This window comes from Pollachius pollachius (genome assembly GCF_949987615.1).
Source record: "Pollachius pollachius genome assembly, contig: scaffold_124, whole genome shotgun sequence".
NCBI classification, from domain to species: domain Eukaryota; kingdom Metazoa; phylum Chordata; class Actinopteri; order Gadiformes; family Gadidae; genus Pollachius; species Pollachius pollachius.
The window spans coordinates 1245-16233 of NW_027641299.1; the positions used below are offsets into that span (position 1 = coordinate 1245).

Consider the following 14989-nt stretch of genomic DNA (forward strand, 5'->3'; position numbering starts at 1 on the left):
CGTGTGTGTGTGTGCGTGTGTGTGTGTGTGTGCGTGTGTGTGTGTGTGTATGTGTGTGTTTTTGTGTTCTGTTGTGTGGTCGAATATCAGAGTTATGTGCCAAGTTGCATGCAGAGATAATAAAAGGCAGAATAACGGAGAGATATACTCATTCGGTCTACTAGGCCCCCAATACTTTGTTTTCCGAAGGGGTAAAAAAAAGTCTCAAAGCTTATATGCCAGTTGTAAACTCCAAGCCAAAAGAAAAGACAGCATCTCGTGTGTTGTACATCTGTGTTCGGTCGTTGCATCTGGTCCTCCTCTTATCATCATCTTTGCTATTCATATCCCTCTCTCTCTTCCTCGCACCATTAATGCGTGTCGTACAGGTGCTGATAATAGCAAAAAAGGAAAGTGCCACCGCTCCGCTCCGCCAATTAGGACAACGGAGCGCGACCACGTGATCCAATCCGTTGTCTAAATTCTCGTTCAGCGGTGAGAAGCACTGAGTGAGCGGTGGCAGGGAAAAGCACATTGACTGGAGGAGGTAACATCCAACCGGGGGCGAAAGAATAAGCAAAGCGGAGTGCCAGGTAATTGTTGTCTCGCTACACTTTCCTAGAAGTCCTACCATCTCTTTTTTGTGATGTGTGTGAATCTAGGATGCCTTATCCGAGGATGTTTTTTTTTTTGGCCGCTCGATAGAAATCGTTGATTTCCTCGCGGATCGGGCTCAGGACAAACAGCCTCGGCTGGTTGCTGTGCTCTGCACCGTCTGCGCATTAAAACTCCGCGCCCCCCCCCCCCCCCCCCTCTCTCTCGCAGGCTATTGATAGTTGACTGAAGCCTCGTAATCCTTGACTGATCTGGCCGGCCAGACAGAACCATTTGGATCCGAGAATGTTGATTGAACTTCGAATTTTCTTTCTTTTTGAATCGGAGGCGCCATTATAGCGATGGGTCTTTCCAGTGTGCAAGCCAATATTTGCGTGCTGCTGCAGCTATAGCGAGCATAGACCGCTCGTATTCCTGAATTATTCATAAGAGTGTCTAGGAGAGAGTAATGCTACTCTTCTTGTAGGGAGTCAAGAGCAATATAGGTGAAACGAAGGCAGAATCAAAAGATGATGCCAAATTGTAATTTACAACGTTGATGATTGAATTACCAAACCTGGTCTGTTAAGGATATAGTATGCTAATCGTTTTAGTCCAAAAGCAGTCTGAAAAAGTTTACATGTCAGGTTCTCTGTTTGTACGTTTTAACACGTGATGCAAAACGTCCATTCTCCTCCCTGTATGAAGGCTCGGTGTGGATTAGTAGTGTTGTGTGTATCGCTGGTGTGTGCGCCGCTGTTATCCTCTTGTAAACATGGATTGTCCCTGATCTGCCCCATCGCATACCACACACTAGACGCTATGCACTTAACGTCGTTGTTCACAGGCGCCCGGGACGGCATGGTCCAAATGAGCGTTATTGGCGAGAGAGGGCGGGACCTTCAGTTACATGGGTTTAGCGGAGGGAGGGAGTTCTGTTCTAACATGTTTCGGATATTGCATCATCCAAGTTTTCATCAGAAATAGTTATACACCTTTTCCTTGTTATTCTTGTGATTTCTCAATTGTCTTGGTAAAGGGACTGTAAACTGGTAGATTGTAGGAAATAAGAGACCGGAAATTGCGTTAGGATAGACCGGGACAACGCTAAAAATCAGGAACCTCTATCAGCAGTCTAGAATGAATTCCGCCTGTCCGCGCCTGCGCACTACCCTGGCTTGGTTGCGCTGTCTCGTGCGAAAGGGAATAGCGAATCCAAGCAGCTCGCGCAGCCTGGTCAAAGCTCTCGTGCCGCCGCTGGTGCTGGACGTGTACAGTCGGAGAGCCCTTGTGCAGTGTTAGAGACGTGTTGAAATCACATAATCGGATGTCTATTTTGGTGACCTTCTATCCTCATCTTGTAATTATCACGTAAGTTGTCGGTGTCTTCTGACTAACGCTTTATTCAGTAGCCTACAGTGTAATTTTTAATCAACTTTTTAGCGCTTCTTGCTGCTGGCTGACGGGAGGGACGTTTGGCCGTGGCGTGGAGCTGGTGGTTTATTGATTAGTTCTCAACGTGTGGAGAAGAGGTCACTTGTTTTAGGGGAGATGTTGGACTTCTGGGGTTATTCTTTTTTCTTTTTTTTTTGCAGACTGTAAAGTGGTTTAGAAAAGAGGAACTCGCACGTTTTGAAATTCCCAACTCGTTACAGTGCGGTCCTGAAGTCAGCCTGGCCAGGGTCCACTTGTAAACTAGTAGTTCACTAGTTTTAGCCTAGTTTTGTTCCAGTTTTAGCCCGGTTTTAGTCATGTATTTGCGAACACAAACGGTCTCCAGTTCATCTTCAGTAGCAGGTGTCTGATCTGAAATACTTCCGTACCATCGCGCTTTACTGCCAATGTCGCTGTATTTTCTATAATCGTCATTCCTCCCACATACGCGACGACGTTATTCTCTTTTTGTTTTCGTGTACGTAAATCCATTTTCCCAAGGGTTTTCTTTCGGAATGGATGTTGTTTTTTTCATCCTAGGGGTTCTTCGTCACTGCTTTGCTTCCTCGGAAGTGTGTGTGTGTGTATGTGTGTGTGTGTGTGTGTGTGTGTGTGTGTGTGTGTGTGTGTGTGTGTGTGTGTGTGTGTGTGTGTGTGCCAATCTTGTTTGCATACCTAACCATGGAGGCTGTCGTGGTATTCAGTACTCTCCTCTCGGATATCGGTTAAATGTTTATTTTAATAGAACGACAAAGTATGGTGATAAACACCTTGTATCTCACTCTAAACCACTGCCAATTCAACACATTGCATAATGTAGGCTATATCTACAGTTTTTCGGATGTCCCTTTATCTTATGCTCGCATATTTTCATTGCCAATTTTGTTTTCGTTATTTTGACTTACAATTCTGTTTTTGTGGCAGTCCATTACCATTCATTATTGATTATAGGCCTGCAGCTACTGAAGCATTATAGTGGTTTTAATGGTTTATTAGGGTCGTGTAATGGTTCACTATTCTTTGCCTTAATTGTGTGTGTGTGTGTGTGTGTGTGTGTGTTTGTGTGTGTGTGTGTGTGTGTGTGTGTGTGTGTGTGTGTGTGTGTGTGTGTGTGTGTGTGTGTGTGTGTGTGTGTGTATCTTATTCTCATAAAAGATGGAGCCGGCTGTATATTCTCTTGTGTTGACAGCATGAAGGATGAGGCAGATGGTGGCAGAGAGCTTGTATTGCAGGCGAGCTAGAAAATAATGCATCAAGCACATAGGCTATAGACGCACGAAGGCTTCTCCTCTTTCACAATAAGTGTACCCAATATGATATCCTGTTTCTGGTATCTTTATTCTTTGGAAGCCAATGTGTAACATTCGGCCGCCTGGCAATGGATGAATGTAGCATTTTGTACATGCAATCTGATCCATTATTAATCATGCATTGCGCTGTGTTGTTGACTCAGATTTGGAGTGTTTTCTATTTTTTTATTGCCTTATTTCTATGTTTTTACAGAAGCTCACTGTTTTATTCAGCCAATACTCAATCCAATGGCTCTTGTCAACCATATCATCTTTAGTCTTTGAATACGGGTTTGTCTTCAAACTGGCTGTCCCCGTTTTCTCTTGCAGTCATTACTCTGTACTATTGGACTACTACAGTGACTAAAATGATTGTGATTCATCATTTGACATACATTCAGTCCCTTTATTTTTTTCATAGTTAGTTTTCATATAATTATTATATAATTAAATGGCATATATGAACACATCAGCCTCTTCCTTTTTAATGGAGGAATTGGTAGGAACCGTGGTAAAATTTAGACTTGTAAATATATATGGACAAGGCCGGTAGAAATCTCTTGACACCAACATTGCAAATTATCCAATGAGCGTGTGAGAATGCTCTTCATGATGCTCACTAGTGTCAGCCATCTTTGCAACGTGCAAATAAACCCAGTCCTCCAGCAGAGTTTCAGAAGACATCGGGCTTTCATGTTTTCCCTGGAAGTAACCACTTTTGAGACACCCCGTAATAGTGGTTTGTTTGTTGGCTTTCCGATCTGTTAGAGTTCTCTCTGCGCGGTGCTGTTATGTAACGGGGCTATGTTTTTGCAGAACAAACGTATTCTGTGTGTTTCATCTCCGTTCCGCACATGTGCTGCTGTGGTGGAGCGCCGTCTGCCATGCACCTGTAAAAGCTGAAGCATGGCCAACCAGATAAATCTCCTGTCCATTGACCTTACTGCCCTGCTTTTATTTCCAAGTAAACAAATATTCTCAACGGTTTCACTCTGTTTTCTTCTTTCTTCTTTCTTTCTTTTTCTTATCACTGTCCCCCTGGGAGTTCTCAACGTCTCACTTTTCTATTATTTTGCTTTGTAGAACCTTGGCAGCCAGTTGCCATGTCGGGCCAATTAGGGAAGCTTTTACTAAAGCTTCGGCCAATTGGATTAGAGCTGCATTTCCTGGCCAGATGAGACTCTGAATGTGCTGCTGTGTGCTAGAATCTGAGAGCTGGTCTGCAGACTCTGGTTTCGCTGATGGTCTCTGGGCACCAGAATGCATAACACACCCACTCGGCAACAGGGAGAGAGCAGTGCATGTACCGCTGTCTGCTTATGGGCCACCATATGCACGCTGTTTGTGATTTTATAAACGACTTTCAGTGCAGGGTGCAGCAAGCGACCGCTCTAGTGGATTTGTGAGCTTCAGCCGTGAATGCACACACAGGCCTCACAAGATCTGAACCAGAACCCCAGATGGAGGGATGAGTAGGGGAGTGGGAAGGAGTCAAGCAGAGACTATGCAGTGGCCATGTATGGTCTGCCACTTTGAGACAAAGTTCCCTGGACCTTCCACCAAACCAGACCCGAGGTGAACTCTTTGCATACACTAACGTCACCCAGCATTAAACAAAGATTAACAAAAAGAAATGCCTCAGCATTTATTAAGCACATTGTCTGATCTATATATTTATTCAGGAACCCTTTCTGGGCTAATCCACATTTTTCAAATCCCAATAGTTTCCATTCATTAAAAATGTCCACATTTTCGCTCCAGGTCAAATAAAAAAGGCTGGCCCTTTTTCGAAATGGTTATCTGATAACCTCAACATCAAACCCTTTTCAGTTGACGACAGTCCTTGTAATACGGGCCTCGCAAGTGTGCGCCAAGTTCCAGCATATCAGCAGCAGTGGTGGTGAGCGCTGATCAATCAGCTGCGAATGTTGTTGTTGAATGTTGTATAGTTAATTCAAATTGTATGCAAATAAATGATTGATAAATGACACATCTCACACAACCCCTAGAATTATTCCATGTGTTGCCAATTTACCATGCTAATGCAGTAGTTAATGTATTCTGATCCCCTCTTATAACTGCAGGTTTTGCTGACAGTCTGAAGAGAATAAGTCAAATGTAGTTTTAAGATTTCTATTCCATAATTTAGAGTTAAAATCATAATTCGCTATTTGTGTTTATCTCACTGTTCTCTGAGCTGGTGAAATGACTTTATTAATCATTGGACAAATTCAAAAATTCTTCTGACTTCTGAAAAATGTCCCCTTGTTTTTAAACCAAAAAAATAACCAGTTAGATTTATTTTTTCCCGTTTAAAAATACCTACCTGCCTAACTGTTAGGAAAGTAGGCTGTGAAGGAGAAAAGAATTGGTGCAGATGGTTGAATGATTGATTGAGTGAATGAATGGAGAATTTGCCCCAGCAGGGTCCTTCATCGTGGATGTGACAGTGATTTGCAAGGGCAATCCGCGGGCGCATGATTCTGCTGTAGCTCAGCATCAACCCCGCTGTTCGTCTCGATGGTCGCTTGCCCCGGCCCCGACACATAAGCTAAAACTCTATCCAATCGCCACGTTCATGCTTAGTCTGCTGACACCACATGTGTGTGCACTGCATGCCAAACGGCCGCCCTCGCTCCCCTCTCCCTCCAGACTCCGGTCCCCTGCTCCACCTTGTGTGTCGAATAAGAGCTTAGACCGGAGCAACTAAAGCTGGCCCCCAGTCAGCCTTCCAGGAAGAGTGAGCTATTCGTTCAGAGCTGACCTGGTGAGGACGGCTCCTCTTCATCAGGCACAACAGGGCTGCACAGTCGATGGGTCAAGCGAAAGGTTGTGACAACGAGTGGATGTGTGAAGATTAAATCGGGGTGTGGTGTGGAGTTGAATAGGAAACATAGATCGTATGGACACTCTCTCCAGTTGAGGTGAGGTTCACCACCCAATCAGGACAAACTGGTAAAGCAGGTACAGGTGAAGAGCCGGGATGACAGTCGTTTCCTAGAAGTGACAGTTAAGCTGAGGTTAGAGCAAGTGCTGTCGGACACTATTTCCTGAACCAATATTATTCATAGACGTTGATGGCCTGTTCTGTGGATTTACAATTTAATTTTAGTGTTGGGGTTCTTAACCTGCCAAATGCCACTTTAAATGTGTGTGCTTTTCTTAATGCTTTAATAGTCTTTGCATTATACAGGAAAACCGGTTTGAGCAGAGAGCAGGTTTGAGCTCTTAAAATGTCAAAGAACCACAAACCAGAAAGGGTTGTCTCTACTATATATTTACAAATATATAGTTTGTAAGTAATAATATGTGTCAACAAAATCCTGGCAACTTTTGTAGATATGCAAGTCGCTTAATCGGCTGACAAGCTCATCCTGGAAGGGCCTGACCTTTTACTCGTAGGGCACGGTCTGAATGCATCACCATTTAGTAGTTCATGGGGAAAACCCTATTTTCACACTACAATTTGGTTAAATAAGAAAACGTCGTTTCTGTCTCTATAGCTGTCTATTACTGCTGACTGACCCTTGACCTTTGCTTAGAGGATAATTGCTGGTTTCATGGAAAGACGTGCCAAAACATTTCTGAACGGTTAAGCTGCTTTATTTTGTTCTCTTGTGCATACTTAGTGGGCAGAGCGTTTTGTTTCTGCACAATAATATTGGGAAACAAAATGACTGTGGTGACGTGTCTGTATGTCTTAATGATATGGATAATATCAGATCATCATCTGATATGTAATCAGATGACGATCTGATATGCAGTCCACATTATCAAAATGTGGACTGATGCAGTGCTTTTTCCTATTCCCCATATTTCCCCCATGACGTGTAATTAGTTTTGTGTGTTTTTGTATTTTACGGCTCACTGACTGTTGTATGAGAGGAGTAATCACATGGCAGGTTTACGTTTAGTTTACTGCTTGAAGCTGGGGCTGTGGGCCCTTGGGCCTTCTGCATGTGTTTCTGCCTGAACGCATCGGATCACTAATGTTCTGTTGTGAGTTTGATAATGCCCCTCCACACGGGCGCTCCCTTCCCCAGCCCATGAGCAGCGCTGAACAACACGGGGTCTTGCTCCGTCCATATGCATACCAACACACGCATGGTACTGAACAGTCTTGCTTTATAAACGTCCAAGCACAGTCCAGGGATCAGTCTTGTCCTACCAGATAGTAGGGGTGTAACGATACATGTATTTGTATTGAACTGATGTGGTGCGGATGTCACGGTTCTAGGGGAGTAACGATACACAAAAGTCGCGGTTTGGTACGTACCTTGGTTTTTTAAGTCACGGTACGGTACAGGACGTTACGGTTCAGAGGTAAGGGGACATTTTTAAAGAACTACTTGTTTGTCAACAACGGAGAATGGCCGTAGATCAGCAGCAATGAAAACACCAATAAACTTGGTTGTGGCATTTGCATTTCTGAATTCCCAGACAGGGGTTGTTGAATTAGTGTTGTGAGCTGGGTTTGCACAGCTTTTTTTTTTTCCCCACAGCAACGGTGATAGTAACACCTGGATGGTGCCTTTTCAAATGCGTGTGCATGTTAAAGTGCTGTACGTAGACACAGAGAGCCCTCTCCGTAGCCGGAGAGCCTGTCGGAGACCCTCTCCGTAGCTTACGTGCGCATCCAATATTTTTTAACTATCCGTCGACGCCATGGACCTATTGGTCGACGCAACGGAGACGGCAAGGGCTGTGATTGGTCCTCTAACAAAATCATTTCCGGAATCACTTCACCGGTTTGACTTTGCACCTTAATTACTTTGTTCATTGTTTACTTTGCAACTTAAGGACTAATAAAACACCAAATAAGATTTGAAAAGCTTTGGTTTATTTATAACACTGCTTTCATGGTTTGTAGTCAACATATAAGATCGATCGGGCGGCGAATTGCATTGCGTATCCGACATCCCGACGGAGAGCTGCTGAGGGGTCTCCGTAGTTACGGAGTCGGAGTAGTATACTTTGGCTAAACGGTCCGGGGGGAACTCCAACTTCAAGTTTTGAATTCTGCATTGCAAAACAAGCCTTTACATTTGCCATATTAATGCTATGTACGCCACATTTACGCACTGCGTTCCACCTCTGTAACCACACCGAAGTGCCTGTACCGTGACGGTTCGGTACAAATACGTGTATCGTTACGATCCTTCACGGTTCGGTTCATGGATTTAAACGGAGAATACACGGTACAAAATTCAATAAAACTGGCGTGTTAATTAATGTAATGCCCAACTAATGTTAGATACGCGATCTTCAGGGACAACTGAGACGCCTGAAAGGGTGCCAGCAAGTTCGAGCTACACACGCCGTCCGTTGATTGGTCAACAGAATCGCACTTCCGTGAGACGGGGATAATAAACAAACACATTATCCGCAAGGTATTTCTGGACAACGTTTATTTAAGAAAATGTTGCACAAAAGTTTGCCGTCCTTCTTGGACGTCCTACATTGTTGATCTTTGTTCATTTTGCACGTTCTTCTTTTTCCTTGGATTTATTAGCAGGCTAGACTGAGTTGGGCTGCTATGAGGTCACAATGCTAACGTAGCTGCCGCGGCTATCGCAATCCGGTTTGAACCCACTTTCATAAATAACACATGCTGAATTTTCAGTTTTATAACTGATTGTCTTATTTTGTTTACATGTTACGGATGGAGTCTGGAGGTGATGTGGGGTACTTATTGTTTACTGTTTACATCTTAGATTACACAGTTCAGGCTGTTGCAGCTAGCTCAGGGGAGAGACTGTATGACACAGGTGGTACAACCTGAGAAAATAAAAAATAATTGCCTTCTGAATTTTTGTTTTTTCTTTTCCCTTCATTGTACCGAACTCGTACCGAACCGTGATGTCCGAACCGAGGTATGAACTGAACCGTGACTTCAGTGTACCATTACACCAGATAGGAGTCAATGGTGCATCGGTGATAGAGACAAGTTTAGCCATTCAGGGATGCCAGATGTGAAGGCTTTACATGCTGTCTAAAATCCAGACTTCAAAGCCGCCGCGGATACTACAGTTAAAAGTATTTTTATTGTCTTTGAGCTGTTGAACTTCGCTCTTATCATCGCGGATTCTGCTATCTTGAGACGCAGCGATTGATTATGACGGGTATTGGTAAAAGAGAGCGGAGCTGTAGATGAGAAGACTATCAGAAACCAGTGTTAGTAGTCTGTCCTGCCAGGGAGTTGTGCAGGAACAAAGAATGATTCAGTGGAAAAGGGTTCGATTTTTTGAAAACCTTTTCTTCCATACCATTTTCTGCATTTATCCAGTGCTTCATAGCCATATTTACCCTGCATGTTCATGCTTTAAACATGGAATGGATAAACAAGCCAAACCAATCCAAACGTCACATGACCAGGCAATGGCCCGGGTTTATTGTTGTATAAACCGTCACGGTAACAAGACGATCACTTGCGAAGAAATGGTTGTTTTTGATGGTTTTTGAAAACCACAGGAAGCAAAGGAGTCGTGCATAAATGATAGGGGCAGAGGCAGGAGAGTGGAGGAACGCCTGCACTGAAAATACTTTACTTTAGCATTTGACACATTTTAAAATGGTGTTTTGGGTGTTAGTTTCCTCACGCAATGACTTGGAAGCAATTATCTCTAGGCCTATCTTTTGGATGGCGCTATGATCACAATATTGCCTTTTATTATACATGTTGTATATCCAAGGTTCCAACATGCCCTCTACACTGATGCTATAGTAAGGCAGAGTGTACAGGTGTTGTTTGATGTGAAGGTTATCTTTATAGAGGGGAAGGTGTTTAACAGTGGACTAATGCTGTGCTAGAGGGGTTATCTTCAAAGCTGTTTGGAGTCATTATACCACTACTGTATGAATATGGATTTCACGATGGCGGTTACAAATAAATTTCCGCATCTTGGTCTGATTACGAGTCAGATATCAGAGTTCATCTGAGGATAATCTTTCGCTCTCTTTAATGTTTTGTTATCTAAATCCCACTGCTATTATTTTATAATAATGGCTGCGTTGCCCTTTCTTATGAGCCCGTCACACACAAGTTGCTCCCTATTGTAATGTAAACTCAGAAGAAGTTGCATGCATTGAAGGCAATGAAGGTGCTGCATTATGCCAGAGAAACCAGACTCTCTTGTCACAGTATCTTGACAAAGGAAAGATTGAATAGATGATTTCCAAAGATCACGTTACTCATGTTACAACATACTTCTAAAGGCACAAATACCACGTCTCTGACTTGCTTTGTTCTCGAGTCTTTCTAAAGCACAGGGCCAGGAGAGTATGGTTTGGAGGTGTATCGCAGACTATTCTCTGAAAGACTGAGAGAATGACTTCCATTAGAATTTATCTTTTTATTACAATGATTCAGAATCCTTGAACTTATTTATCATAAATGAATATATATAATTTAACTCTTCATCATTTGAAAATGTACGTATGGATCAGAGCTAAATAGTTCTCAAGGATTAAATCTAACATCATGCTGTAAGTAAAGATCAAAAAACCTCCTTCAAGGCTGTTTTATTTTTTAAATTAGGATTTTATTTCAAGGACATTTTTAACTCAATAGTAAAGTTGAGCACGTCAGACATCAATAGCATCCTACCAATGCATGACATGCCTATAAAATGGTGAATATTGATCTGACACAGTATGACATTGACCACGTGAACAGCGGACCTCTTGTTTCTCATCCTTTTCACACGCACTGAATGTGTGGAAAGGGATACAGGGGCATTGACTGGTGCTGGCTCTCTCAATGACCTTCACTAGCTGTTTGCTGTCAAAGGCCTACTGTAGTGGCACCACAGGGCTGTGTTTCGATGTTAAGACCCTGCTGGACAAGGGTAAGACTGTTTTAATGACTCTGGTTTCTTTGGAAGAGAGACAGAACTCTCAGTCTGGGAGAAGAAAAGCTGCACTGCTTTAAGAAGAGCATAGTGTCTGTTAGTGTTTGGGAAGCAATGGGGATGAGGGATTGGTCCAAATAACTCTTGATGTGAGACCAAAATATTTGGTCTAAAGTCGAGATAACACCACGTAAACACAACAACCTCTCAGGGCTCGAGAATAACATTTTTCTATCGGTGGAACCAGCGCAAATTTGGTCACAGCTCGTTTTTAGTCACACTGTCGCAGTTTTGGCATGTCCTTTGTCACATATCTGCCATCTGTATACATTTATTTGAAAAGATGGACTCACTTTAAATCAATTGTCAAATGTTTTTTTTGCGTAGGTGGTCCTTTTTTTTAATATCTACCCCCGCTCCTCAACATCTGTTTGTCAACAATGAACTCTTCGTGAACTAGAGTGGATTTGAATGCCACGGTCTTCATCTACACAGCAATCGTGTGATATTGCGGTTTTGCTTTTTGAAGTGTTTAAGTGTCCAAAATGTTAACCAGGAAATTTACTTAAAAAACGTTACATGGTGGTGCAGCCATCACATTGTTTGGGAAGAATTCTATAATATATTTATATATATAACTTTCTTATTTAGCTGGCAGTCCTGACTCCTGCCTCTTTAATAACCCAGTCATAAAAATACAGAAATGTCTGAGTGACAAGCAAATGCACAGTGTATAAAAGGGCTGAACCGAAGACTCCCTGAAACAGTGCTGCAGTGCATTACTTATGCCGGAGTCAGCTGGGGCTATTTCTGGTCCCAAGACGATCTGGCGAGCTGCAGCCATGTCTACTTCGTAGCCCTGCTGCATGTGGATCTGCTTGGTAAAGAAGTCGTAGTCTTTCAAAGTTTTAAACCTATTTTATTTGTTGTTAACCACCGATGGGATTAACTCAAAGCACTAGCTGCCTGCTCCACCGGGTTCGACAGCATCTTCCAAAAGGAGGGAGAACGGCTGCATGTTTTACCGGGATCTATTAAAAATGCCTTGGTGGTTATTCACTCTTTGTGAGGATATGTTCTGCCTGCCCTTTTCACAGCATTGCTGATGCCCTCAAAACAATTTCTGACCTCAGTGAAAAGTGAAAAATGTGACAACTGGTTAATTCTGTGTTCAATTTATCTACAAGATTTTGCCAACTCACAACGCTGCTACAGTATAGGCTTTTTAATGTCCCGATGAATCATTTAATTATTTTGATTAGGCAGAAACCATTCATAATCGATTTTGTATTGACTAGTTTTATTGACCTGGGCTTTTCATAGGAGCAAACAGGAATGCATATTGGTTTTATGTTCACTTGTAATACACATCTTTTTTTCTTTAATCCATTCTAGTTTTCAGAAATGGCTTAGCGGTATTAGTGGCTAATCTGGAAAATAGAATAGATAGAATTGGCAATTTATGAATGGCAGAAGAACTATAATGGCAGTATCCACGTAAATATGCCAATCATTTCGAAGAGATTACAATCCTAGCGTCACTACCTTTTTTATTATTATGTTGAGCAAGGTGCAGTGAGGTGAGATAAAGCATTTGAGGGGTGCTATTGGTTGATTAGCTGAGTTTGCAGAGGTGAATAAATACAGGCTAAACGATTCAAACGACAGGCATGCAACGGTCTGAGAGACTGAAATGGAGAAGATCGCCATTGCAAGAAACGGCATGCTATCAGGCCCAATGCAGCCCTCTGGATTAGATCCACCAGCCTTACAGGCCGTTTGAAATTCCAAACACCAGCCACGCGTACCATGCGCTAATATTCATGGTGCCCCTAAATACAGACTCCAGATCCATTAAGACTTTCTCGAGAGTGCACGTGGTCTTGCACATGCTCCATCTCATTTGGCGATGCGCCTCCCCGCGCTCACTGGGAATATTCTGACCCAGTTTGCGGGCTCCGCCAGGCAGCCAAGTTATTTTTATGTTCTAGAGAGCGGGACCATATTTTGTCCTCTACTTGTCCTCCCATGTTCCCTCCCCGTTATCTCTCCTTTCTCTGGGCCACAGTCCTCGCCTCCTCCGTTCTCAGTATTACCTTCTCTGTGCTCATCCATTCTCTACGTTGCGCTCTCTCTCTCTCTCTCTCTCTCTCTCTCTCTCTCTCTCTCTCTCTCTCTCTCTCTCTCTCTCTCTCTCTCTCATATCCCCTCCTGTTCTGCCTCACCTTTCTCTTAGTCGCTCCTCATTCTGCTACTGCTGAAGGGGAGCTGTGTTGGGCGGGGAGGGGGTGAGGAGGAGGGGGTCGTCGAGGGGCTGCAGATGTAGCTGGGTCATCTATCGTCCTCCTAATGATGATGGATGGAGAGAACGAGTGGGAGGGAGCGAGGTGAGGAGAAGTAGAGCAGATATAGATCAGAGGCAGTAGAAGATGGGGTGTAGAAATGTCAGCGGTGTAAGCCGGGGCTCTTTGTGTATGTTTATTTGCCGGCTGGCAGATGGCGGGCGCTTTATACTGATGCGTTTATCTCGGCCTGTTTGTATCCGTCATGTCATCCAGCCACATTGCTTGCAGATGTATTTGGTGTGTGTGTGTGTGTGTGTGTGTGTTTGTCACTTTGGTGTGGGGCAACTTATAAAAGGCAATTGCAGGTGAATCTCTCACACCTCTGGCTCACGGTAGCCAGAGGTGGCTACCAGGTAAGGAATGGATGTAAAGCCAGCCTGTAGCCATGACAACTTGTGAAAGGTTGTGTATGGTATAGACTATGTGAAGCAGCTATTGGTCAGTCCTTTGTTTCCTCCTGTCCTCCCAGTGTGTGTCCAGTAATCAGGCGAGCATGATGGATTGGACAGCAACAGGGTTCATTAATTGCAGCCTGCTCAGCAAAATATCGGAAGTGAAAATTAAATTGGTGCATTTTGATTACTTAGACTCCGGTTCCTAATTTAATTCAATTAAACCCCTAATGGGGAAATTAAGTCGCGGCTCAGTTGTCGCAACATCGCCGGGCAGAACCGACAAGTTCACCGGTGTGACCCCATTGCACAGCGACGTAAACACAAGGGTTGTGCATACAGAAACAAGCAGTGTCCCAAAGCACTCTGCATCAGCCGTCGTGGGCTGCATTGTTCTGCTGCTACCTCATCTTAGGTTGTTCCTATGTGAAGGACCTGAGCTACGAAGGGCGACTGCAACCCAGGATTTGGGACGCCTTAATCTATCCCTGGTCGAAAATGGGGCAACGGAGGGATATTTTTGTATGGGTAGGTACTCGCAATGTTTTCAGTTTTAGATCCACCCTGAACTCTGGACATTTGGCAATCATTTAACATTTAACAAATCCGTGCTACCTATGTAACAGGCTATTGTAAATGAATAGGGCATGGCATGTATAGAGGCATGTATATAATAACCATGTGTCTCTAAGGACACATGGTTCTTCTTGGAGTAGCACATATGTAGCCCTTCTCTGTACTGGACAATATGGGATCCAGGAACACACAAGCGCACGCACACACCCACACACACCTTCAGGGACACACAGGGGAGAGAACAGTCGAGAAGCTTCTGCAGCATGAAAGTTGTAAAGGGGTTAATATACAAACAATATTGGTGAAGTTTCTGGACTCGGGCCACAGACGGATAGATGGATGCTGTGCTCACAGACATAAGCTCTCTCTAAATCGATGTCAGCTAACCACATCTCAAGCCTCCTGGCAAAGGTCAGGAAGGTGTTATTTTTTTTCAAGATGTCTCTGCAGCAGATAGACTTGATGACATGTCTGAGAGGTGCCTTTAGGCAGTGGTGCACACTGCGTACACAGAACTGACTGACAGAGTG

General features: G+C 43.6%; 1 protein-coding gene across 8 annotated transcripts in view; it reads left to right on the plus strand.

Annotated features, from left to right (window-relative positions):
• The first annotated feature begins 1801 nt into the window (after positions 1-1801).
• Positions 1802-14989, plus strand: part of strbp (spermatid perinuclear RNA binding protein) — a 75095-nt gene continuing 61907 nt past the window's right edge. For 6 of the 8 annotated variants that reach the window (XM_079759316.1, XM_079759320.1, XM_079759317.1 and 3 more), the window contains exon 1: positions 1802-1944. The gene's annotated coding sequence lies outside the window, so the exon portion shown is untranslated. The remainder of the gene's footprint in view (positions 1945-14989) is intronic. The other 2 variants (XM_079759318.1, XM_079759322.1) reach the window with 1 other exon arrangement.